The sequence below is a fragment of the Piliocolobus tephrosceles genome, chromosome 4, assembly GCF_002776525.5.
Source record: "Piliocolobus tephrosceles isolate RC106 chromosome 4, ASM277652v3, whole genome shotgun sequence".
Classification (NCBI taxonomy): domain Eukaryota; kingdom Metazoa; phylum Chordata; class Mammalia; order Primates; family Cercopithecidae; genus Piliocolobus; species Piliocolobus tephrosceles.
In genome coordinates, this window is record NC_045437.1 from 35,893,372 (window position 1) to 35,921,177 (window position 27,806).

The 27,806-nt window shown below is 37.1% G+C and overlaps 1 protein-coding gene across 5 annotated transcripts in view; it reads left to right on the forward strand.

Moving 5' to 3' along the window:
• The first annotated feature begins 209 nt into the window (after positions 1 to 209).
• The window catches only part of NIPBL (NIPBL cohesin loading factor), a 187,609-nt gene continuing 160,012 nt past the window's right edge, over positions 210 to 27,806 (forward strand). For 3 of the 5 annotated variants that reach the window (XM_023216496.3, XM_023216498.3, XM_023216500.3), the window contains exon 1: positions 210 to 624. The gene's annotated coding sequence lies outside the window, so the exon portion shown is untranslated. The remainder of the gene's footprint in view (positions 625 to 27,806) is intronic. The other 2 variants (XM_023216499.3, XM_023216497.3) reach the window with 2 other exon arrangements.

Consider the following 27,806-nt stretch of genomic DNA (forward strand, 5'->3'; position numbering starts at 1 on the left):
GACCTGAGGGGAAGGGCGTAGAGGAGAGCTGCCGCCGCCCAGCTGCTGGCCCCGGCTGGGCCCGGGTGCGGCGAGGCGCGGCGCGGCGCGGCCGAAGACGCGAGCCCAAGTGGCGGCGGCGGCGGTGGCGGAAGTGGAGTGGGGAAGAGGGGGTGGTTGTTAGTGTTTGGCGCCGGCGGAGGGAGTCATTCCTGCAGCTGCACTTCCGGTCGGCATTTTGTTCTGAGAGGGAGAGACGGAACGAGAGAGAGACACACACAGGGCTCCTTCCCCCCGCCCTCCCCCCCCTCCCTCCGTCGGTACCGACTCACCCGACACCACCAAGCCGCAGGGAGGGACGCCCCCGCCGACAGGAGGATTGGTTCCCGGGCCCGCGGCGATGCCCCCCCGGTAGCTCGGGCCCCTGGTCGGGTGTTTGTGAGTGTTTCTATGTGGGAGAAGGAGGAGGAGGAGGAAGAAGAAGCAACGATTTGTCTTCTCGGCTGGTCTCCCCCCGGCTCTACATGTTCCCCGCACTGAGGAGACGGAAGAGGAGCCGTAGCCACCCCCCCTCCCGGCCCGGATTATAGTCTCTCGCCACAGCGGCCTCGGCCTCCCCTTGGATTCAGACGCCGATTCGCCCAGGTAAATTCCTGCTCTTTATTTCGGCGGCGGCGGCGGCGGCGCCAGGTCCTTAGCGTCTCTCCTCCTCGCTCCCCTCCCCGCCGTTTCCTTAGCGGCCCCAGGTCTCTTCCACAGGCGAGTCTAGAGTTCGCTCCTCTCTGGTGGCAGCCGCCTTGGGTGGCGGTGGTTTTGTACCCTCTCCCGGCCGGCTCCGGTGGCGGGGACTGGGCTCCTGCCGGGCGGCCGGGGAGGCGTAGGCCCGGCGGAGAGTGCAGGCCGCGGGCCAGCGGAATCTACTTGAGCTCGGGGATTAGGAGAGCTCCGGGCTGAGCGGAGCGACTGCTGGTCGGTGACAGGCCTCGCCCGGGAGAGGAGCCGTAGCTAGTGAGCAGGCGGAAACAATACAACTAACAGCAAATGTACCCTGATCGTCCCCATATTTACAACTTTCCCGGTCCGGGAGTGGGGAACGTCCCAGTGAAACAAACAACCCCCCTTCTTCCCCCTGTGACCCCATGAAGGGAGGAAGTAGTTTCAGTTAGTGGGACAAACGTAAATACTCAGACGCGGATCCAGTGGTAATTCTTTCTCTTTCTAAAACTTGTTTGGACGTTGGAAAGTTCATAAAGACTCATTTTCTTTTTTAAAGAATTAAATCGTCCACATGAATATTTAATACAGAAAACCATACCGTGGTAGACACTGCACATCTCCCCCTCCCCAAGAGCCTTTATCTTGTTGTTTGACAGTGTGTTGTCGCACATGGACTTTTTATTCAAAGACAAGTGTAAAGTACTTGACAGGTTTACTCTGCCACTTTCTATTTGTATGCGTTATGTAAGGGCAGTTTTAAACGACTATACATAAAAACCTCAGGTACTTCCTGACCAAAAAGTGTAGGAGCATACAAAGATTTTTAAGTGTTCTGAGAATTGTACTGAGATACGGGTAAAACCAATTTTCTTTTCTTTTCTTTTCTTTTTCAAAAAAAGAAGAAATTAAGTTATACTTAAAATCCTTGGGAGGTTAAAAAATTGTAGAAGGTGCCATCCTTTCATGTCAGGGCAGTTCTTCTTGAGGTCCCAGGATTGTCATTGGCTGTTTGTGCCATGATGTTTGACTGTGTAATGAGAGAGGTGTCATTTTAATAGGTCAAATGTATCTGTAAATGCTGGAGAAAAATATCAGTTCTAACTTGACAAGTTCTAGTTCATGAGTAAGTTAAGTGTTTCGAGCTTGTTTATGGAGGCATTCGTAATGTAGGTTGGTATAAGGGGGAAACACCAGTTTAAAATTCCTCAATCAGGCAGATTGCTAGAAAAATGTACCTGGGTTACACGTTTTGATACTTTGTTTCATATTCGCTGAAGGAAAACTTTCGTTGGTTAAAATGAAGCAGCCCTGCTTGGCGAAATCCCTTGTTTTACTAGTGTATGTTACATTGGTTCAAATTTTTTGTGTCATTAAATTATTGTCACTGTAGAATAAGTTATTTTGTGGAGGTTATTTTTGAGTTTAGTGTCCTGCTTACAATAAATTGTTTCACATTTCCTGCAAACGTACGGATAAATGTTTAAAAGAATGAAGTTAATATAGCTGTCACGTACTAGGCATGTTTTTAATGCTATAAATCCGTGTAGTAGTCAGTAGCGTGTCCGTGATTTGTATTGGTCAGGGAGCAGTTTGAATTTTAAAAAGCCTGAAGCTCCTGCTGAGCCCCAATCCCGGCCTCCCTCCCTCCCACTAATCTCCCATTCCTGTCTTTGTGCTGCCTGCTCCTGTTAGACACTGTTTGCTACGGGGCCTCAGGCCTACTGCGGGTGGGGGGGTGTACGAGTGGGGGGCATGCCAGGGAGGGAAAGCAGACGGGAGGAACACTTCACATCTTAAGAAAGCAGAGGGTTTGTTTTTTGGGGGATGGGGGTGGTAAGGGCTTCATTATAAATGTTTAAAAGACCCTCATATATTCCTGTGATTGTCTCTACAACTTTTATTTAATTAAAATACTAACATGTATATCAAGGGATAAACATATTTTTACTAAAGATAATGGAAAGAGGAGTTCTGCTTGCTTAGTTTTCATGAACTGAAGCAACTTATTTTTGGAGGTTGTCTTATGCAGATGTTTGAATAAGTGTGTTAGAGATGGGTTTATGTGATTGATTCTTTTTTTTCTTGAGACTTTGGAATTAAGTTATAGTGAATTAGTTCTTCCCAACCTATTTTCCCAATTCTACATATTTAGTAATTTGTGAGTAACATAGGTTGTGTGATAGCTTTCATTATGATAGCGTAAACGTTTCTTTAAATTTAAAAAAATGTTTTGTTTGGTCCAAACCAATTAAATACGTCATTTTTAAAGGAGAAAAAAACATTGTGTAAAATTCAAATTGTAAAATTTAAACTTGAACTTTAAATCTCTGATAACCTAGTTGGAGAGAATAGTTTGTTTCCTTAAAGAGTGTAGTCTGTTATGCTTCCCCTCTGTTGGTTGGAATATTCACCAGTGGCTAATCATCTGTTTCCATTAAAAAAAAAAATTAAAATTCGGTGAAAGGAAAAATCAGAAGTGTTTCAGTAACCTTATAATCCTAATTATATTATTTGGAGAAATATTTTCTAATACACCTAAAGAAAATTTCAACAATGTCGCTTATTGTTTCTCTTGACTCTGAAGAGTTGTCAATAACTTTTGTTACTTGAAAAGAGATTTCAAGTAAATAATGAAAGTAAATCACAGTTGAACATTAAATAGATAATTTTCAGTGTTTGAGAAGTGTATATAGGATGCTTCCTTTTTAAAGTCATTCAACAACTTGTTTACTGAAGTTATTTGAGAACATTTTTGAACCTGTCGTAGAGATCATTATAATATTTTCTGCTTTTAAGCAAAAGTTACAGATTACTTGAAAAAAGAAAAACTGTCTACTTGGGATTCTTTTTAGGGATGAAAAGTGAAAGTTTTTACTATGGCAGTAAACTTGGTTCTTCATAGTAATCATTATTAAATTTCAAAAATATGAGCAAAGCTATACCAATACAAAATTTTCTTTACTTGCACCCGGACTACCCCACTGAAAAATGTATTTTCTAAGGCTTCTTCAACTATTTGCATATTTAAATTTTTGGTACCAATCCATCATCAAACTGTCATAGAAATATTTGAACATATCTGTGTTACATGTTTGATATACCCCATTGTGGTATTTTTACTTTCTCAAAATAAGATGTAGTAATTAATAATATAAGAGTAAATAAAAACCAGGAGTTTGAGTTTTATTTAATTTCATTTAATCCTTTCTGGTGCTTATTAGGAAAAGCATAATTTGGAAGAAATTCTAAAATTTAAAATTAAGATTTCAGTTTTATGTGAAGTGATTAGGGAGTCTGAGGTAAGCAGTAATTCCTTTTAGAGAAATGTAACTTTAATTCTGTTTATCACATTTGCTTGCCGTAAAAATGAATAGGAAATAACTGACTAGGAACCTTTATAGAAGCCTGACAATTAACTGTTCAGTTGAACATGCTTATTTTAATATCCTAAGCATGCTAGGTTAGGTTTGGTGGTAATTTATGGTCTTATATAGCCTTTAAAAATTATTTTAAGATGGACTTTTTAGACACAGTTTTTTCTTTTTTCAGCAGTTGTCATTTATAATAATTCTTTGTATTTTAAAACTAGCCCTTTTTCAAGATGACTGACCTGAGTTCATTTAAAAATATTCTGATATCCCTGTGAGAGAAGTGACCAGCATGATTTCCGTTTAATGATGAAATACTTGACACTTAATAGACTATATGATCTGTGTAGATTCATGTAGTAAGTCAGCGGGAGAGTAAGGGATTCCCTGACACTAGTGTTTTCTTAGCTTATGTTGCTTTAAGAAATGTGTGAGCTCTAGTCTTGAAGCTAGGTATTGCTCAGTGCTGACACTGATACCATTTGTGACTTTTTCAATTGTCTAAGTTCAAAGTGCATTTTCCTCTTCTTTTAGAGAGATGATACCTGTTTCTTGGTTGTATTTTCCTGGTATGAAAATAGAGTGAGATTTTAGTGTTTCTGGTTGATGTAAAAAGAATGTTAAACTCCATGTCTCTTAAGGCCATCATTGTAATTTTAAAGAGTATTTTATGTGCTTAGAATATTTCGCCCAAATAAATTAATAAAAGTAATTTTAGATAGTTGTGTGTAATTTTTTTTTTTTTTTGGTGTAAATCTGGAGTCAATTTTATTGAATTGAGTTTTGTCAAATTGCATTATGTTTTAAGGCATATTTTTTTTCTATTCCCAGAGTTATATCATTAGGAGAGATCATTTCTTGATGTAGCATTGCCAGCTAAGATTTTGTCACGTAAGATTTTGAGGACTTACTATTTGCCAGGAGTTACGTCTGTCCCCATAGTATCTCATTTAATCTTTTAACAAGCCCAAAAGTAGAAACAATAATTATCTACAATTTACAGATGAGGAAACTGAGGCTGGAAAGTTTTAGAAAACTGCCCATGGTCCTACAATTAGTAAATGATCAGTCTGATTTACATTTGTTCTTATGGATTCAGGATTCTATGTATCTAGTTTCAGTGAAATTTTAATATTATCCTTTGGGTGTTGGTTGATTTGATACTTGGGAGTCATTTAGTCAAGAAAATTGTGTACTTCAGGCAAAGAAGCTGAAATAGAATTCAGGCTATATATTCTATATATATAATACTTCTAAAAATCAGTAACTCTTTACCATCTTATATTTAAAACAATTTTTGTTAAGCAATCTGTGAAGCTTTTAGTTCGTTTAAGTATTTTATATTGAGTTGAAGTTGTTTGTCAAAGCATCTGTTGTTAGAAAGACAAAATTCAGCTTTAGAGAGTCCTTTCATTCATAGAAATGTATATGACCAATTGTAGAATAGTAGCTGAATCTGTAAATTAGTATGACTGATCATTTTGTAAAGTTTCAGTATTTTTATAGCCAGAGAATATTGATCGTTACAGTCTTCAACTTGGGAGTTTTTGCACTTATTCCAGAACTGTTGCCATTACATACAACCTTATAGGAATTCCTTTTGTGAATACCTTTAACGCATTTGAAATAGTCTTTTTCTCGTCTTTATGACAAATCTTTATTTTCTGGAGTGAATTTGAGTTTTAGATACTGTACAGCATCACTTGAAACTTAGTTTAGGAAACTAAGATTTAGTAAGGGTTTTTTTGTGTGTGTGTCTGGCTCTATGCTGAGTGCTTTATGTTTGTAATACGTAATATTGAATGTTTCCATGTACCAGAAACTGTGCCAGGGAAAAAGTTTTTCAGTTCCTCAAGGTATTGAAAAGTTGAATATGAAGTTGAAGTTAGTGGTATGAGAAAACTGAGATATGGAATGATTATGTGACTAGCCCAAGGTCACACAACTAATAAGTTCAAGAAAGTGGAGAAAGGATTTCAGAGTTTATACTTTACCCATCAGCCTTAACGACCATACTGTGTATCATGATTTGAACCACCCAACTACTCAGTGAAGTGAGTGATACTGTTCTCTTTTTACAGAGGAAATTGAGGTTCATCATGTTTAAGAAACTTGTTCAGGGTAGCAAATCTAGCAAGTGTTAGAAGTAGGATTCCAGCTAAAATATATCTAGTTCTAAAACCTCTATTCTTTACATTCTACCACCCTGGCTATTCAAAATTTATAACACAATTTTTTGGTGAAAGGATAGTCTTGGTTATGAAGTTAGTGACACTGTTTTTCTTGTGGGGCTTACAAGAGTAATTCTAAAATGTTTTGGTCAGTTATAGCTGATTCATTATTTGATTATAGTCTTTTTTTTTTTTTTAACCACCTTGTTACTTTCTGTATGGCACACAAAATGTTTGTCTATTCAAATATGCATATAAATAGGATATTGATTTTTAAATACATGTACTGTGGAATATATTAAATGTAGGCATCTGTGGAATAGGTAGCTTTAGAAAATTTGGCAAAAGCTATTCTCAGGCTATAAAAATACTGAAATTTTAAAAAATGATCCGTCATGCTAATTTATACATTAACTGTATTTTTATGATTTTATTGTGACTCTTGTTACTTTTAGTAATAATGTTAAGCATTAAAAAAATTCCCAAGAATGCATTAAATTTTTGAAATAATTCATGTAGGTAAATTGCTTTGCCATCTTACATGTGTAACATATCTCTTAACATGGATATACCAAATTCCTTTAGAGTTCTCTTTTGTACATATTTGCCGTTTGACAGAAAAGAAAAACTTTTTCAGAAATTAGCAATATTAATTTATTAAAATAATTATATATGTACTTTTATCCTGAGAAAATCGGAAGCTGTGACATAATTTTAAAATGCTGGATTTCCTTTTGTTAGAATTAACATATTTGGGTTACTTATACAGATGAAATGCATAGTTATTTTTATATAAGCACTATTGAAAAATACTATTCTAGATACATTAAAACTAACAATGTCTAAAACACTAATAAATTATTAAATTCTGACTGTAATTTACTTTTAAAATATTAGTCTTTATGATTGATATTTATGATATTTAATTTGGTATTTGTAAAGCAAAAATGTCGTTTAATCCTGGCAAGGAAGTACATTACAGAGTTTTCTCAACACTGCTACTTGTCAACCCTTTCAGTATTTTAAAACCTGCCTTTAGTTGTCTTTATTTGAATCAGATTGTGGGTTGCCAGTTTCCAGCTAAAGACATTGATCATCTGAGTGTATGCTCTATGTAATTTCGTGTTTTTTATGGTAATGACCAAGTTGAAATTTTACATGGTGTTAAGTTGGGCATAACATCATTTATTATTTATTTATTTTTTATTAATACTATTCTTTAAAATTGTTGTACATGAAAAAATGTCTTCCTAGGATTCTGCTTATACCTCAGAAAGCTCTAAGATTGAAAGTTGAAATGTCATGACCTGAAAACTACTGATTCTTTCCCCTTTAAGAAAGGAATTCGGAAACTAGTATTTATTCCATAAGCTTACCTTCAAGTTATCCTGAATGACACAAGTGACATACGCTTTTATTTAACTCTACTCATCTTTTTACTATTTTCTCTTTCCCTTTTCCTATGTATCTCTTCCTTTAACTATCAATGTCCATTTCATCTCCCCCAAAGCAAATTTTTACATACTGTGGCTAATATAGGTATTTGTTGTTAATGTGGATGGTCTTGTAATGTGTTACTTTCTCTGATGAAACCCAGAGCAGTTTCAGAGGCCTCAAATTCTGAGATCTGCATAAGTTCGAAATAGATTGCTGGTGGAAAAGCATTGACATTAGCCATGAAAATATCTATTTGTGCATTGTTCCCACTTTTCTTCTATAGACATACATTACTTTTCAGAATTTCAGCTCAAGGACCAGAAATTTTTTCTAAGGAGAAAAAGCACTGCCTTTGCAGAAGTTTCCCTGATCATTCCGTTTCATAGCATTTGTACAGTTTTTTACTTGTATCTCTTGGTAAAATAATTTATTCCTATATTTGTCAGCCATACTAAACCGTCAGCTCTGTGAAAGCAAAGAGATTTTGTATTATCTTCATCTGTATGTCTATAACATCATCACAGTGGTGCTCCTGTTTTAGGTATTCAATATATATTTGTTGTTTAGTTAGAATTGAGCCATATGGTGTTTCTTAAAGGTATGTTTTTAAATCTAAGATTAGTGAATGGCAAGTATATTTCTCTTAATTTCAAAATACAATTTTCTTAGGTAGAGCTGTGTCCTTGAGGGCTTCTTGCTTTGGGGGTAGGAATGTTTTATTTACATATATCCCTAACAATACATACATAACTTTATAAACATGAAGAAAAATTTAAAGCAGCATTCCTTTTTAAAATGTTAGTGAGGATCGTGACGTACAGGAAGCGTTTTTTGTTCTGTTCTGTTCTGATTTTTTGAACTGATTTGTTCAGTTCAGTATCCAGTAAGATACTGGAGTATTGCAAGAGGTGAAGCATCTAAATCCTTTTTTGTTTTAGTCTTTGGATTTATTTTAGTTTTTGTTTTGCCAATTTAAGTATTATATATAATCAGATAAGTTAACTAATGAGAAATACGTTACAGCACATAAAAAATGCTATTCAGGGTCAGCAAAGCCTGAGTCCTGTCCTCTCGCTCTCCTCCCTGGACAGCATGAGCTTCACCACTCGCTCCACCTTCTCCATCAACTACCGGTTCCTGGGCTCCATCCAGCCACCCAACTATGGCGCCTGACCGGTCAGCAGTGCAGCCAGCGTCTATGCAGGTGCCAGGGGCTCTGGTTCCCGGATCTCCGTGTCCTGCTCCACCAGCTTCCGCAGCAGCTTGGGGTCCAGGGGCCTGGCCAAGTGGATGGCCCAGAGTCTGGCAGGAATGGGAAGCATCCAGAACAAGGAGACCCTCCAAAGCCTGAACCTGGCCTCCTACCTGGACAAAGTGAGGAGCCTGGAGACCAAGAACCAGAGGCTGGAGAGCAACATCTGGGAGCACCTGGATAAGAAGGGACCCCAGGTCAGAGACTGGGGCCCATTATTTCAAGACCATCGAGGATCTGAGGGCTTGGATCTTTACAAATACTGTGGACAATGCCTGCATTGTTCTGCAGATTGACAGTGCTCATCTTGCTTTAGAGTCAAGTATGAGACAGAGCTGGCCATGTGCCAGTCTATAGAGAACGACATCCATGGGCTCTGCAAGGTCATTGATGACACCAGTGTCACTTGGCCGTAGCTGGAGACAGACATCGAGGCTCTCAGGGAGCAGCTGCTCTTCGTGAAGGAGAACCACGAAGAGGAAGTAAAAGGCCTACAAGCCCAGCTTGCCAGCTCTAGGTTGACCATGAAGGTAGATGCCCCCAAATCTCAGGACCTCGCCAAGATCATGGCAGACATCCAGGCCCAAAACGACGAGCTAGCTCAGAAGAACCAAGAGGAGCTAGACAAGTACTGGTCTCAGCAGACTGAGAAGAGCACCACAGTGGTCACCACTCAGCCCGCGGAGGTCGGAGCTGCTGAGATGACACTCATGGAGCTGAGACCAGCTCCACTCATGGAGCTATGGTCCAGTCATTGGAGATCCACCTGGATTCGATGAGAAATCTGAAGGCCAGCTTCTGGAGAACAGCCTGAGGGAGGTGGAGACCTGCTATGCCCTGCAGATAGAGCAGCTCAACAGAATCCTGCTGCACCTGGAGTCAGGGCTGGCACAGACCCACGCAGAGGAGCAGCACCAGACCCAGGAGTACGAGGCCCTGCTGAACACTGAGGTCAAGCTGGAGGCTGAGAGTGCCACCTACCACTGCCTGCTTGAAGAAGGCAAGGACTTCAATCTTGGTGATTCCCTGTACAGCAGCAACTTGATGCAAACTATCCAAAAGACCACCACCCACTGGATAGTGGACGACAGAGCTCTGAGACATTAAGCCAGCAGAAGCAGAGTACCCTTTGGGGAGCAGGAAGCCAATAAAATGTTCAGAGGTCATTGGGGAGAAAAATGCTATTCAGTTAAAATACTGATCTGATGACTGACATTTTTTTTTAATATGTCAGGTGTGTTGAGGTATAATTTATACAGTAAAACTCAGTCTTTTGGGTGTACAGTTTGATGAGTTTTGACAAACATACACAGACTTAACACCACCACCACAATCAAAGTATTTCTGTTACCCCCAGAAGTTCCCATGTGTCCCTTTGTAATCAATTTCCTGCCCCTACTGCAGCCCAAGGCAACTAGATCTGGTTTCTGTCTCTATAGTTTTTCCTTTTCTAGAACATAAAAATGGAATTATATATAGCCCTTTATGTCTTTTTTTTTAATTTAGCAGAAATCTTCTGAGATTCATTCATGTTCTATGTATCGGTAGTTTGTCAATGACTGAAGTTTAAAATTGTTAACTTTGGTGATGCCCTTATGAAAGAGTATTATCAAAAAGTAGTACTTTGAACAGTTGTAGATATTTCTCTCAGATTTTGGCAGCTGCCTTATTGAACATTTTAGTTACTCATTTTTACCCCTCGCCTCCCAAATTTTACTTGCCTGTTTTTACCCCTCACCCCCAAATCTAGTCTAATTGGCATTTATTTATATTAGTAAATGCTGTTTAATGTTCTACCCGGCAGGTGAAACAGACCTACTCTCTTTTTCATCATAATAAAAATAGGTAGCATCTTGCATTTTGAACATATAGCACGTAGAAACTAGAATAAAAAATGAGAGATGGTGCAATAACACCAAAAACTTGAGTTTACATTTGCTTTAGGTTTAGTGTTTGTAAGTTTGTACTAAAAATAGGGCATAGATTATAGTGAGTAACAGTCACAGCCTCTCTTCCAATGATTAGTTAGAAAAGCAGTGCTCTTTTATGAAACTTGGGGACAGATAATGAGAAAAGAATCGTTTTCTGGACGTTTTATTCGACCACCTTTCCCCCAACCCCTTCCTTTTTGAAACAGCTTCATCTCTGGGATATTCTCATCTTGTTTCCTTATGTCTTTGACCTCCCATTTGCTAAGTCTTTTGCTAGGTCTTGGTCCTCTATCTACCCCTTTAAATATTTGTATTCTCCAAGAAGTGCTTCAAACTTATTTCTGTTCTCCCTTCCTGTTGATCTTATTTATTCACATGATTTGTTACATGCTACCTGTATAATGATGACTCACAAATCTATCTCAGAATGTATTTCTCTTCTGAGCCAGATTCAGCTGTCTACCAGGTACCTCCTGATGTCCCACAAATAACAGAAATTCCAAAGTATGTAAGTCTGAACTCATTCCTTAATTCTTCCTTACTCTGACCTGTCACCCAGAGAAAGAAAACTATTCTTAAAAAATACATGAAGTAGGTTAATGTTTTCACTATCAACTCATTTGCCTAAAGTAGAAATGCGGGATAATCCTTGACACTTCTTTACCATACTTCCAGTTCAGTTGTTCACCCAGTTCTGACATTTGTAACACTTCCCTGAATATCGCTTGAATCTACCCCTCCCCCGATGTTTTGATTCTGTGAGTGGGCCTGAACATACAGTTTTGTCAGATTTAATAACTTCTAGTATTTTAAGAAAGATTTAGAGGTAATTGTGAAAGTAATATGTATTTACTATTGGATACTTTTTGCTTCTCTGCTTGGGCTCTGGTATTTAAAATTAAGGTGTAATCTTTAGTAACAGTGACACTATATAGCCTAAATGTGACTGTTCTGTTATGTCTAAAATTTAGGGCTTTTGACTTACAGCCCAGTTTATCAGCTGGAAGACTTGAACTCATTTTTTATCTTTCCATTCTTGCTTTTAGAATACTGCATTTCATGGAGATGTATATTTATTTCAAGACTTTGTGTCTATGTGTTTTGGAGCAAGGTAGAGGAGAAAATGGTAATGTATAAGGAAAGTTAAAGGAAAGGCTTTTGAATTGACTTTCCTATACTGTGGAAACGAGCTTACTTAAATAGCATTTTCACTTTTATTTCAAACAACAGAAAACTAAAGAAATGCTGTGGGATATGATAGCATTCAGGTGCTAGGCATGCACATATTTTTAATGACAGGAGTTAGATATGTTGTAACAGTATTACTTGTTTCTGAGTTTGGAAATTAATGTTCATGGTTTTGTATAACCTTATGATATTTCTTCCTTAAAATAAGAAATTACCCCTCGAGCCCACAGTTTGAGCCAAAGGGTCTGCTTGAAATTATTAGTTTAAATAACCCTGAGCGCATCTTTTGTAAAGGACATTTAAAAATGTAATGCTGCTTTGAAAAACAAAGCAAGCATTTCTTCGTTATATCTACAGTTTATAACTAAAGAAACTATGTGCTATATTTTGCTCTAGTGCCAAGTACCATATTTTGGAATGAATAGAATCAATCTAAAGGCAGTTTACAAAGACTGAAGGGAGACCCAGTTTGGTAGTCATTGGATCCCTTTGGTGGCTTGCACATAGTAAGCACTCAAACAATTGTTGAATAAATGAATTTGAATATATTTCAATTTGGGGATATAGGACTAATTAGAGTGACAGAAGTTGGGTGGGACTTGCTAAATACTGAGCAAGTTTTATAGAGGAAAGAAAACATGAAACCCAGAAATGGTGGACAACATTGACAGCAAAGAATTGGTGTAATCTAGTTAAATTGGTGTAATTTTCATCTGGACAATAAGGTTTGTTTAGTTGAATAAGAGAAAGATCTATATACAAAAGTGTTTTGAGTTCTTTCTACTCTTATTTCCACTCTGGCTCTATTTCTAGACCTCCATGTTCACTGCTAAAGAAGCAATTGTAGGCTTGGGGCTGAAGTGATCTGCGTAATCCAGATACTCATATTAAGAACTGGGAGGTGTTGTTGGGAAAGAGGTTTTTCTTACAGTTCTTCAATCTTTCCAGTTACTCATGTTTCTTAGTATGTGTCAGGGTGCCACTGCACTGTCCTCAGTGTTCATATGCGGGTGTCTAAAAACTAGACCTTAAAATCACATGTAATTTGCAATAAGCTTGGAACTGTCCCAGGATGAAGTTGAGTATGTGAATCTCTAATAATTAGTTACCTAGCTGTTGAGCCACATTGCCATCTACTCTGATTATCATATGGTTCTTATGATTCTGATATTTTAAACTGGAAGATAAACACCACAGTTTTAGTGTGTCTCATAAAAATTTTATAATCCAGTAACAATCCATTCCTTTAGTTTTCTTGGAAGCCGAAACTACGTATAGTTTTCTGATATTTTAAGCTTAAACTGTGGAATTTAGAACTTAAAAGTTTTCAAGAGCTTCAAAGTTGAAGACTTCTCTTAATTTTTTTTCAATTGTAGAACCAATGTGAAAAAACAAACTACATCCTATTTGGGAAATGGGAAAAGTATCAAATGTTATGTTTTTCCTACTAAGTTTCCTATTAAGTTTTTACATAAAAATATGTATAATGAATGTAATTATGGTTAAATACATATATTCATGCTATAAATTTATTCCTCTTTTAACATTGGATCATAAAGATTTTCCTGATTTTCTATATAGTGTTTTGTAATTCTTTTTTTTTTTTTTTTTGTGATGGAGTCCCGCTCTGTCGCCCAGGCTGGAGTGCAGTGGCCGGATCTCAGCTCACTGCAATCTCCGCCTCCCGGGTTTACGCCATTCTCCTGCCTCAGCCTCCCGAGTAGCTGGGACTACAGGCGCCCACCACCTCACCCGGCTAGTTTTTTGTGTTTTTTCAGTAGAGACGGGGTTTCACCGTGTTAGCCAGAATGGTCTCGATCTCCTGACCTCGTGATCCGCCCGTCTCGGCCTTCCAAAGTGCTGGGATTACAGGCTTGAGCAACCGCGCCCAGCCGTGTTTGTAATTCTTTAAAATGTTGCCCAGTACTTTGTCAGTGGATGAGCCATAATTTAGTCATTCTATTCTTGCATATTTTTTGCTTTTGCTTTTTTTTTTTAATAAATAATGAGTCAGTGAACATCTTTACATGTACAGGATTTTCCCCCTGTAGGGGCTTTATTCGCTTAGAGTAGAATCTCTTAAGTGGAAGTAATGCTGTAAGTGGAAGTTGGGCCAAAAGATTTGAATATTTTTATGGCCCTTAATATATATTTCCAAAACTGCTTTTATTCTGCTATAATCTTTATTTTCATTCACATCTTAATTCAGTAGATTCATTGTATTTTTCATATAGAATACACACTTCCTATGAATATAATTAAGTCATTTAAGTGCTCCCTTTTCCCACTATTGTGCTTATGGTCCCTTTACTATATTTTTTAACCTCTTGATGAATAAACAATTGTGACTTTTCAAACTGTGTATATCATTTCGAGGTATTATATAGTAAAATTAGCATGGGATCTAAACTGCTATTAGCCAAGTGACGTTTAGGCCACTTCTTAACCCAAGTCCATGTCTTCTCAACTGTAAACTGAAGAGGTTCTCAGCTTTTGAGATTTCATGGACTAGTCAGAACAAAGCAAGAAAGTGCTTTCTGCAGAAATAAAGTGGTAAGGATATTGTAGATTGGCACGTAGTGAAAAGAAAAGTCAGTGTCTAGTTAAGACCCATTACTTAGTCTTAATATTTGAAATATGAAATACCCAGTGTGATGTGAAGATGGTCATGATCTCATACTCATTCTCTTGTTCATCAAACACTGAGTGATTCCTATATGTTTTCTCTGGAACTATTAGGCATTGCAGATGATGAAATAAAAGACTTCTGCCCACCCATTTTATATGGTTTATAGACAGGTAAACAGAGATTATGTTACAATATCTAAGTGCTATGATCAAGATAAACAAGGTGCAGTTGGAGCACTGGTGGTAGGGGTGGTCACCTAATTTAGACTAGTGTAGTGAGGCAGTAAGTCAGGAGCCCTCCTAGATTATGTGATGGTTAGTAGGTATGCAAACTAAGTTTTGAAGGCTGTTAGTCATACTGGAGAATCTGGGCCAACAATTTGATTTTTGGAAACTGATGATGGCTTAGATTATTAGAACATAGGCTGGAAAAGGGGCATGCCAAAAAGGTTTGAAACTACAGAGAGGGGGCAGGCTACAGATTATGAAGGAATGGATATGCCTTACTAAGAATTCTGTGTTTTATTTTAAAGACAAGAAACCAGGAAGTTATTCAGTAATGGAGCATGTTTTATGCATATATAAAAAATTTTTGGATAGTAGTCAGGAAAAGGGAGGCTCAGGAGGCCAGTAGGAGTTGAGGTCCTCAATTAAGGTAGGGAGAGTGTAGTGAAGGAAACCCATAACAAATATTAAGGAGTTAGTCTGGTTATAGTTTAGTGATTCTGTGTAGGTAGATTGGGTAAGAGAGAAAGAAAACAGATATATCCTTGATTCCCAATAATTTCATAATTATGGGCATATGAGAGTAGAATATAAGTTAATTCAATTTTGGCTGCCTGTGAGTAAAAATATAGTCTACCAAAGCCTCTATCACCTTTCACACTTTAGAAGGAATGGATATTGAAAAATTTAGTGGCTTGGTCAAATTATACTAATGGTTATTTGGAAATGACTTTTACAGCTGACCTAGAAGATCTCTCCAGTGTTAAATCAGGGTTACAAGTAGCATGGTGGATTATAATCTTACTTGATTAAAGTACTAGAAGATAGTACTATTTCTTTTTAAGGCTTTGTTTTCCAGTATATTGCCTATATTATTGTGAGCTTAGAATAACATAATGAATGTTCTTTAATAACTATTTTCTATTGTGCAAAGCTCTCTTAGGGCCTTTCTGGTGTATTTGTTTATCCAGCCTCATCTGAAGACTGCCCCTTCAGTTAGTTTTTTACTAAATCCATACATATACTATAATGAAATCTTGTAGTGAGAACTATGTTACTTTGTTCATGAGGGGATTGTCTTTACAAATATAATTAAAGGGCTGCTTTTAAAATAATTCTTAAAAATGGCAGTAGCTTTTCAGAATTGTTATACGCAGGAACAGTTATAAAGCAGTCAAACTGATGTATCCAAAATAACTGACCAGGTGACATACTGCCAAAATTAAAATTAGTACTTTCCAAGGTTCTAAGTATACTTAAACAAATGTACTTCATTTTGTTTTTTGGCTTAAGAGGTAGCATATCAAAATCACCTAAGTTTTTTTTTCAAACTTTAATCCTTTTTTGGAGATGAAAGATAAGTTTTTAAGTTTCTCGTTTAACTGTGTTCCCTTAGACTTCTCAATCATTCAGTAAGAATTAATTGAATAACTGCGATATACTCAGCAATGAGTATTAGATATTTGATGTGGACTTTCTCTTGAGTCTCCCTCCTGAATTTTACATGGCTACCTAAAAGATCCCTCTCTTTTTTGTATTCTATAAAAACATCATCTGTGAGGCATAAAGGAGCAAGGAATCATGTGAGCAGAGTTAGTGAATTAGATTTTTTTTTTAAAGATGATAGAATGGTGAGATGTGTTTAGTTCTGAAGAATGGGGGAGGAGTTGCTGAATACTAGAGAGGACATAGAATTGAGGAAAGAAGTTAGGGTAGGAGATAGTATAAATGAATTTGGTAGAAAAAAATCAGTACAACCTAGCAGCAGTACTTCAAGTAAAATTAGAAATTGTGAACTGACTGACCTATCTGTTCCAAAAGGTGTCTTATATTTTAAAAGTTTGCTCAAAAGTCATATTGAATCTTGCATATGTTAGAAATACGCTACTTAAAAATATAAACCATGACTGTATGTTTATACTAAGTCCTCAGCAAATATTTCTTCTTTATTAGTTCATAGCTGCCTTTCTACTGATTTGATGGAAAATATATCCTTCTCAAATATATTTCCAAATGAAAATCTGCTAATTTGTAACATTTCTAATGGTTTATTAGGAAGAAAGGTATTTGATAAGAAGCAAAGATCTGATATTGAAATATGATAACTATTCCTTACTAATACAACTTAGCTATATACCCCAGATAAAGTGAAGTATCCCAAAAAATAACTGTACTTATACGAGAAGTTTAACTTTTGTCTAATATCTAAAGTTAATTATGTCTTCAATGGTATTGTACTATACTGTCATGTATGTACTTTTAAAAATACATGTATATAAAAATATATGTGTACATATAATACATTCATATATACACATATATCCTATGCACTTTGATAACTCTGTTTTGATAACTTGTTTTGTATTTTCCTACCTTGCACCTTTTAATCAAAACATTTACCTCCTTTTTTGTCCATCTATCCAAATCATACTTTCTTTCTATCATGATCTTATGTTTTTTTCCCCCCACTGGGGAGAGGTGGCATATCTCTATCCTGTGGATTATTTTCAAGCTTAAAATTCTTTCCACCTTTTCTCCTGCCCCAGTTCACGTGATCTTTTCCTCTTCTAGCAGTACAATGTGTGTAGGAGTTATAGGAATTATATGTTAACTTGTCACATTTTCTTACTGTATATCAAGCTAAAGTTTGTTTTATTTTCACCTTATTTGTCTTCTCAATCAGATTATGAACTCTTAGAGGACACAGTCTGCCTGTGGTGCTTGGTGTCTTATCTGCAACAGGCTTGTAGCAAGTGTTTGCTGGTAACTGGTGTAGCTCTTCTGGACTGGTTTGAAGAGGTTTGAAAAATACCTCACACCCTTACAAACTAAAATTCACCCTATTAAAGTGTAAAACTGAGAGATTTTTAGTATATTCACAAAGTTATGCGTTCATCATCATTACTTTCTAGTTTCACAGCATTTTCATCACCCCCCAAAAAACGTTTCCATTAGTGGTCACACCCTGTTGTCTCCAGTCAGTGCTTGGCAAACATTAATTTACCTTCTGTTGCTATGGATTTCTGTATTCGTATAAGTGGAATCAAATAATGTGCCCTTTTGTGTCTGCCTTCTTTTACTTGCTCATCTATATTTTAGCATGTATCAGTACTTCATTTCTTTTTAGGACTGAATATATTTCATTGTATGGATATACCACATTTTACTTTTGCTTTGACACTTGATGGACGCATGGATTGTTTTCAACTTTTGGCTATTATGAATAATGCTGTTATAAACATTCATTTGGAAGTTTCTGTAAGAATATGTTTTTACTTCTCCCAAGCAGGTACATAGGAGTAAAATTTTTAGGTCATATGGTAACTATGTTTAACTCGGAGGAGCTGTCAGACTGTTTTCCAAAGAGGCGCGTGATTTTACATTTGTAGTAGCAATATATGAAGGTTAGACTGTCTTTACGTCCTCACCAACACTTGTTATTGTCTGTCTGATTGTATTGGTCTTAGAGGGTGTGAAGTGGTATCTCTATGTGGCTTTGATTTGCATTTTCCTAATGACTGATGATATTAAACACCCTTTTATGTGCTTATTGGTCATTTATGTATCTTCTTTGGAGCAACATTCATCCAAATCTTTTGCCCATTTTTAAACTGGGTTATCTGCCTTTTTATTGTTGAATTGTAAGTTGTTAGACATATTCTAGATACAAGTTCCTTATCAGATATGTGATTTGCAAATATTTGCTCCCATTCTGTGGATTTTCTTTTCACTTTCTTGATAGTGTCCTTCAAAGCACATACATTTTTAATTTTAAAGATCTCTGTTGTTTTCCTTTGGTTTTTTATGCTTTGGGTGTCATAAGAAACCATCGCCTAATCCAAGGACAGGAAAAGTTACACCTATGTTTACTTTTAGCGCTTACATTTAATACTCTGATCCATTTTGTGTCAATTTTTTGCGTAAGGTATGAGGTAGGGATCCAGCTTCATTATTATGCATGTGTCTATCCAATTGTCCATTACTGTTTGTTGAAAAGACTATCCTTTCCCATTGAATGGTCTTGGCATCCCTTTCAAAAATCAGTTGAATGTAAATTTAAGAGTTTATTTTTGGCTCTCAATTTTATTCTATCAGTCCATATGTCTATCCTTATGCCAGTACTATACTGTCTTGATTACTGTGGCTTTGTAGTAAGGTTTGAAAGTGGGATGTGTGAGTTCTCCAACTTTGTTCTTTTTCAAGATTGTTTTGACTATTCTGGATCTCTCATTTTCATATGAAGTTTAGGATGTTTGTCATTTTCTGCAAAATAAGCAGCTGCAATTTTGATAGGGGTTGTATTAAATCTATAGATGAGTTTGGGGAGTATTGCCTTTACAATAATATTAAGTCTTAACAATCCAAGAGCATGGGAAAACATTCCATTTTTTTAATGCCCTAATGTCCTTTAGCTATGGCTCAAGCTGGAGAGCAGTGGCATGATCTTGGCTCACTGTAACGTCCGCCTCCCTGGTTCAAGCGATTATTGTTCCTCAGCCTTTGAGTAGCAGGGATTACAGTCCTGTGCCACCATGCCTGGCTAATTTTGGTATTTTTAGTAGAGGCAGGGTTTCACCATTTTGGCCAGGCTGGTCTCGAACTCCTGGCCTCACCTGATCCTCCTGCCTTAGCCTCCCAAAGTGCTGGGATTACAGGCTTGACCCACCACACCTGGCCAGTGTTTTGTAGATTTAAATGTAAAAATATTGCATTTCTTTTGTTAAATTTGTTCATATGCATTGTATTCTTTTTAATGCTTTTGTAAATGGAATTGCCTTTTTTTTTCTTTTCCTTTTTTTTTGAGACAGAGTCTTGCACTGTCGCCTGGACTGGAGTGCAATGGCACGATCTTGGCTCACTGCAACCTCTACCTCCCAGGTTCAAGTGATTCTCCTGCCTTAGCCTCGCGAGTAGCTGGGATTACAGGCATACACCAGCACACCTGGCTAATTTTTTGTTTTTTTTTAAGTAGAGATGGGGTTTCACTATGTTGGCCAGGCTGTTCTTGAACTCCTGATTTTGTGATCCACCTGCCTCAGCCTCCCAAAGTGCTGGGATCACAAGCGTGAGCCACTGCGCCTGGCCTGGAATTGCTTTCTTAATTTTACTTTCCAGATTGTTCACTGCTAGGGTATGGAAGTGCGGTTGATTTTTACACATTAATCTTGTGTCCTGCAACCTTGCTGAACTTATTAATTCTAACTCATGCTTTTCTTTCTAGGGACAGTTTATGTTCTTCAGTTTGGTTCATCATGCCCTTCTCCAGTTTTCCAAATAATACATGTCAACAGTGTTATAAGAAAGCAATTTCTTATTTGCTCATCCCTGCTATTTTTGTGACTTAAACAAAGTTGTGCACATATGAAAAGTAAGATTAAACAACTCAGAAGAAAAACTATGTCCACTAAAAACGATGTCAACATTTTCATTTAGTGCTCTGGCTGTAGCATAGGATTAAAAATTTGAGGACTGTGGTTCAGTAGTTAAAGCAATAAACTTTACCTATAGTGAGGCATCTTTAGTATTTGTTGCAGAAATAAATAAATGCCTGCTAACAATGTGTATATAGGGATGCAACATAAATTCTACTGGTCAGTAATTTCTGAAGCCTTTACTCCACTAGTCAGTAAGTGATTTTCAGTAGTGCATCTGGAAAGCTTGAGTCATACAGGGGAAAAAAAAAAAAAAAAGCGGGAGGGAAGAAACAAAATAAAGTAAGATTAATAATTTGAATTTTGTTAATACAGATAATATAATGATTTAAATAAATTTATTGATTAGGAACAAGAGAGGAAAAAATGATAACAGATTACAGTATTATTCCTCAGGTTCCAGCTTCTGAGTTTTTTAATGTCAGAATCAAACCTAAAATGTCAAATACACATATAAAAAGATGCCCAAACTTACTAGGAGTTAGAGAAACAAGAGTAAAAATCTAGCTAGCTTTTGTATTTTGTTGATCAATAAAGATAAATAAATGAAGTGTTGAAAGTATGCTTGTTTAATAAGTTGTATCCTCTATTATCATTAATATTGTTCCTGTCACTGACCTTTAGGTATTTAAATAGATATCGAGAAGGATAGTGTAATCCTGCCTTTAAAAAAAAAAAATTCGTCAAATGCCTTATGTCTTATTCATCGTCATATTTAATACTCTTGAAGAAACCCATGGGATAGATATTTTTGAGACAATTGAGGCTTAGGAAGTTAAAATTTGCCTAAGCTTACACAGCTTGAAACAAGAGGAAGAAGAAATCAAACCTATGTTTTTCTGATTTTTTTTTTTTTTTTTTTTTTTGAGATGAAGTTTCGCTCTTGTTGCCCAGGCTGGAGTGCAATGGTGCGATCTCTGCTCACCGCAACCTCTGCCTCCCAGGTTCAAGTGATTCTCCTGCCTCAGCCTCCCGAATAGCTGGGATTACAGACATGCGCCATCACGCCCAGCCAGTTTTGTATTTTTAGCAGAGATGGAGTTTCTCCATGTTGGTGAGGCTGGTCTCAAACTCTCGACCTCAGGTGATCCGCCCACCTCAGCCTCCCAAAGTGCTGGGTACAGGCGTGAGCCACCACACCTGGCCTGTTTTTCTGATTCTAAAACTTAGTCTTAAACTTTTCTTTTTAATTTAGTCGTGAACTTTTAATTGGTGTACTATATTGCTTATCCACTACATTTGAACTTATTCCTAGGTAGATTATATAATAAATAATATTCCTTGGATTTTTAAATTGCATTAAATAAGATTTAAAGCAGAATTTTAAAACTGGATTTTGATTTTATTTCAGAAAATTCTCAAGTCTTTTCTTTGGGAAATCAAACAAAACATTTGCCTTTTGATGTAATGCTGCTGTATTTCCCAATTGTGATTTCCAAAATGTCTTTGATTCTCACTTTGGGAAATGGAGTCTTGAAACTCACAAAATCTGGTTTTGGGTTCAGAAGCAAATAGATTCAGTGAAAGAGACAGTCATGGGAGAACCCCTTAAATTGTTTTAGGACAAAAAGTTACAGTTTAAAGAGACGGATGGGTCAATGTTGAAGAAAACTTAATAACTCTTAAGTTTTCTCTATGTTGAAGACTCGTGTTTTGCATTAAGTCTTGCCTGTGTTCAAAAAAAAGTGTAATGTGATTGTCTTATGTACTTAAAAATTAATGTGTATTGTATCTTTAATTGCATCTCTGTGGAATTTTTATATCATTTGCTGTCTTTATTTTATAGCTTTCTTTGGGAATCTCATATTCAGTGCAGACTGTTGTATTGAGTTTGGTTTGTTGACCTGGTGAGCAGTAGGATTTTGTAAAAGGAAATTCAGTTTAAAGCATTCAGAACTTTGGCTGTTGTGCCCTTTCAAAAGTGAAGTTTTAAATAGGTTTAAAATAACTGACTGCTTCCAAAGGATTGCTTTCTAAATTTGGTGTTAGAGACATGCTTGCCTCTTTTGTATTTTAGCCCCAAAGTGAATTATTGAAGCTTTTCTGCTTGAGTTGGTGACTATTACTTCTTAAGTACCTGTATATACACAGAGTTAAAAACCTGCTAGTACTCAAAAATCAGTCCTGTGTTATATAGAGATCTGCCTGCTGATGGATCAGGTGTTGTTTTCAGTATGCTGTTCTTGGACTTTATGACAGACTAGGGGTACTTAATGCCTGAGTCGATAATCAAATTATCACTTCTTACAGTTTGTTTATAGAATCTAGAAGGAGTTAAACAGAAAAGTCTTTTCTGTTCCATCCTTATGATTTAGATAATAGAAAAAATCTTCACTAAAGCCTTTAATTGCCTTATTCTTAGTGATGATGATGATGATTATATTAATAGCAATGATGGCCAATATTTATCATGAGCTCACTATTTTGACTATTTGACTGGCATCATTTAATCTTCACTACAGTTCTTAAGGTATAATCAACCCTTCATATTTGGGAGTCATACATTTGCAGATTCAACCAAGCACAGATTGGAAATATTCAGGAAAAGAAACCAATATAAAAACAATACAAAAAATTTTAAAGTGCAGTATAAAAACTAGCATTTACATTGTATTTGGTATTATAAGTATTCTATTGATGATGTAAAGTATACAGGAAGATGTGCATTTTATATGCAAATGCTACACCATTTTCAATTAGAGACTTTAGCATCCATGAATTTCGTATCTGCAGAGATCCTGGAGCCAATCCCCTCAGGTTACCAAGGGGGACTGTCTAGCTATAATATTATCTCCACTTTACAAATTAGGAAACTGATGCTTACAAAGAATGTGACTTGCTCAAGGGATGAGAGAAGGAAGTCCCACGAGCAATTCAAAGTCAGCATAATTAGAATGAATGTGTGCTCTCCTTAAGTTTAGTTAGACTCCTGACCTCCTTGAGGTCAGGGACTTAATATGTTTATTTCTTTAATTCTAATTCTAGTACCAAGCACAGCACCCAGCCAGCATATGCTCGGTTTTTTGTTGTTGTTGTTGTTGTTGTTTTTAAATAAAGAAATGAAGTTGTGAGAGGCTGATTCATTAGCTTTAGCTGTAAGTCTTCTGGAGGGAATCCATACCAATTTCATTTACATTGCATGATTTTTTTTTTCCTTTGCCTTGGAATACCACTTGGCAGGGAGCCTAGTAAGTTTCTGTTCATTCTTCAAGTTCCAGCATAATTCCATCTTTTCTTTGATGCCTTCCTTGTCTCTTTTACGCAGAATTTATTGTTCCCTTTTCTACCTCCACTCCTTTTTTTCCCCAGCCTTTATTTTAGATTCAGGGGGTACATGTGCAGGTTTGTTATAAGGGTAAATTGCGAGTCACAGGGGGTTTGTTGTAAAGATTATTTTGTGACCCAGGTAATAAGCATAGTACCTGACAGGTGGTTTTTGATCTGCACCCCTCTCCCACACTCCCACCAATAGGTTTTGGTGTCTCTTGTTTCCTTCTTTGTGTCCATCTGTACTCTATGTTTAGCTCCACTTACAAGAGATAACATGCAGTATTTGATTTTTTTGTTCCTGTATTTGCTTAAGATAATGGCCTCCAGCTGCCTCCATGTTGCTGCAAAGGACATGGTTTCATTCTTTTTTTATGGCTACATAGTATTCCATGGTGTATGTGTACCATATTTTCTTTATTCAGTCTACTGTTGGTGGGCATCTAGGTTGATTCCATGTCTTTGCTATTGTGAATAGTGCTGTAGTGAACATACACATCCATGTGTCTTTATGGTAGAATGATTTATATTCCTTTGGGTGTATATTCAGCGGTGGGATTGCTGGGTTGCATGGTTGTTCTGAGTCCTTTTTTTTTTTTTTTTTTGAGTCAGAGATTTGCTCTTGTTGCCCAGGCTGGAGTGCAATGGTACAATCTTGGCTCACTGCAACCTCTAACTCCTGGGTTCAAGCGATTGTCCTGCTTCAACCTCCCAAATAGCAGGGATTACAGGCGTGTGCCACCACACCCAACTAATTTTGTATTTTTAGTAGAGATGGGGTTTCCCCATGTTGGTCAGGCTGGTCTCGAACTCCTGACCTCAAGTGATCAACCCGCCTCTGCCTCCCAAAGGGCTGGGATTACAGGGGTGAGTCACCACACCCGGCCCATTCTAAGTTCTTTGAGAAATTGCTGAACTGTTTTCCACAGTGGCTGAACGAGTTTACATTCCCACCAGCAGTGTATAAGCATTCCCTTTTCTCTGTTGCCTCACTAGCATCTGTTATTTTTTTGACTTTTTAGACTAGCCGTTCTGACTGGTGTACAGTGGTATCTCATTGTGGTTTTGATTTGCGTTTCTCTAATGATTAGTGATGTTGAACATTTTTTGATATGCTTATTGGCGGTAGGTATGTTTTCTTTTGAGAAGTGTCTGTTCAAGTCCTTTGCTGTTTTTTTTTTTTTTATTTTTTATTTTTTAATAGAATTAAAATAGAATGCTTTCTGCTTGTCACTTTGTTTAGGTTCCTTACAGATTCTGGATATTAGACCTTTGTTGGATGCATTGTTTGCACATATTTTCTTCTGTTCTGTAGGTTGTCCATTCACTATGTTGATAGTTTATTTTGCTGTACCGAACCTCTTTAGTTTAATTAGATCCAACTTGCCAATTTTTGTTTTTGTTGCAATTGCTTTTGAAGTCTTCATCATGAAATCTTTGTCAGGGCTGATGTCCAGAAGAGTTTTTCCTAGGTTTTCTTCTAGGGTTTTTATAGTTTAAATTTTAAATTTCAGTCTTTAATCCATCTTGGGTTGATTTTTGCATGTGGTGAAAGGAAGAGGTCCAATTTCAATCTTGTGCATATGGTTAGCCAGTTATTATTGAATAGAGAGTCGTTTCCCCATTGCTTGTTATTTTCAGCTTTGTCAGAGATTAGATGTTTTAGGTGTGTGGCTTTATTTCTGGGCTCTCTAATCTGTTCCATTTGTCTGTGTATCAGTTTTTGTACCAGTACTGTGCTGTTTTGGTTACTGTAGCCTTTTAGTATAGTTTAAAGTTGGATGGTGTGATGCTTCTGGCTTTGTTCTTTTTGCTTAGGATTTCTTTGGCTATTCGGACTCTTTTTTGGTTCCATGTGAATTTTAGAAGTTTTTTTTTTTTTTTTTCCTAGTTCTGTGAAAACTAGTTCACAGAACTAGTTTGATAAGAATAGCAATGAATCTGTAAATTGCTTTGGGCAATATAGCCATTTTAACAATATTGATTCTTTCTATCCATGATCACAGAATGTTTTTCCATCTGTTTTTGGAAATCGATTTCTTTCAGCAGTGTTTTCTAATTCTTGTTGTACAGATCTTTCACATCCCTGATTAACTGTATTCCTAGGTATCCTATTCCTTTGTGGCTATTGTTAATTGGATTTCTTTCTTGATTTGACTCTCAGCTTGGACGTTATTGGTTTATAGAAATGCTACTGATTCTTTCACATTCGTTTTGTATCCTGAAACTGTGCTGACGTTGTTTTTCAGATCTAGGAGCTCTTGAGTAGAGACTGTGGGGTTTTCTAGGAATAGAATCATTATCATCTATGAGGAAAGATAGTTTGACTTCCTCTCTTCCTATTCAGATGCCTTGTATTTCTTTCTCTTGCCTGATTGCTCTGGCTAGGGCTTCCTATGTTGAATAGGAATACTGAGAGAGGGCGTCCTTGTCTTGTTCCAGTTCTCAAGGGGAATGCTCCCAGCTTTTGCTCATTCAGTGTGATATTGGCTGTGGGTTTGTTATAGGTGGCTCTTACTATTTTGTCCCTCTTTTTCACCTTTAATGTATTAGTAATACCTACTATCATATTGTTATTATCTACTTCCTCTAGCCTGGGAATTCTTTATAGATCAGGGAGGGGTCAGTGGTAGGCTTTAACTCATCTCAGTTATTGTCAGTATCAAGTATGATTTCTGGCACTTGGTAGGTGCTCACTAAATGTTTGGGCTGAATGAATTCATATAAACAAGCTAAAAATAGACTTGTAGATAAATGGTGGAGAACTTTAAACGTTGTCTTCTCTGAATTACTGTCATTTGCTTTGTAATTTTAGGCTACTTCTTAGTTTATGAACACTATTTCTCAAGGCTGCATTCTTTAAAAATATTAATATTTGAAGAGATACTACACCATCCAAAGATTGCCGCTAGTATTTTCTAAGTTGTTTTCTGACATCCTTATCCTTTGGGGGAATAATATAAGAATGAAGGAAAGAACCTATTCAGTGAAAGATGCGTTCATAAATAAGCAGACAGATTTATAGGAATAAACAGGTTTTTAAGAATTTGAATATAGAAAGGAATATATTAGATTAAATTCTAGAGTCCTAAAGTAGAGTGTAGGCCAGAATTATATGTGCTGTTACACAAACCACATACCGTATAGGATTGTTTATGAGGTTCAGTTGAGGTAATATAAATAGAAGTGCTCGTAAATAGGATGTTTCTGCAAGATGAATTTTGTTAAATATGTAGCGTACTGTAAATAAAGTGATTCTTAAGAATTCTTAAAAACTGAGCTGGGCACGTTGGCTCACACCTCTAATCCCAGCACTTTGGAAGGCCAAGGTGGGCTGATCACAAGATCAGGAGTTTGAGCCCAGCCTGGCCAGCATGGTGAAACCCCATCTCTACTAAAAATTCAAAAAATTAACCAGGTGTGGTGGCGTGCGCCTGTAATCCCAGCTACTCTGGAGGCTGAGGCAGGAGAATCACTTGAAACCAGGAGGCAGAGTTTGCAGTGAGTCGAGATTGTGCCATTGCACTCCAGCCTGGGTGACAAGAGCAAGACTCCCTCTCAAAAACAAACAAAAAACTGTTAGTTGTATATTGCCATGTAACAAATTACAACACAATTTAGCAGTTTGGAGCAATAAATATTTATTATCTTACTATTCCTGTGGGCCAGGAATATGGGTACAGCTTAGTTGAATGCCCTTTTACTCATGGTGTCTCAGGAGGCTATAGTCTTCTTACAGTTAGAGTCAGTGGAGGCTGCAGTCATCACAAGGTTTGACTGCCAGAGAATCTGTTCCAAGTTTAATCATTTGACTCTTGGTGAGCCATAGGTTGCCTATAGCTGTTGACTGGATACTTCAGTTTCTTGCCACCTGGGTCTCGTCTTAAAGCAGCTCACAACATGGCAGCTGACTTCCTTAAAGTGACTAAGAGAGGGTACCACAAGAGAAGCCAGTCTTTTTGTAACCCAATCTCAGAAGTGACATGCCAACACTTTTGCCATATTCTGTATTTGTTAGAAGCAAACACACAATAGGAGGGAATTACACAAGGTGGATGGCGTAATTGAAGGCTGTCTTAAAGGCTGCCTACCACAGTGCATTTAGTATGGAATTAGTATGAGAATTCCAGTGATGCAAAAGTGAAAAAATTCAACAAAAACAAGTACAGGAAGCAAGTTGAGGTTTGTTTGTTTGTTTTATGACTTTTAAT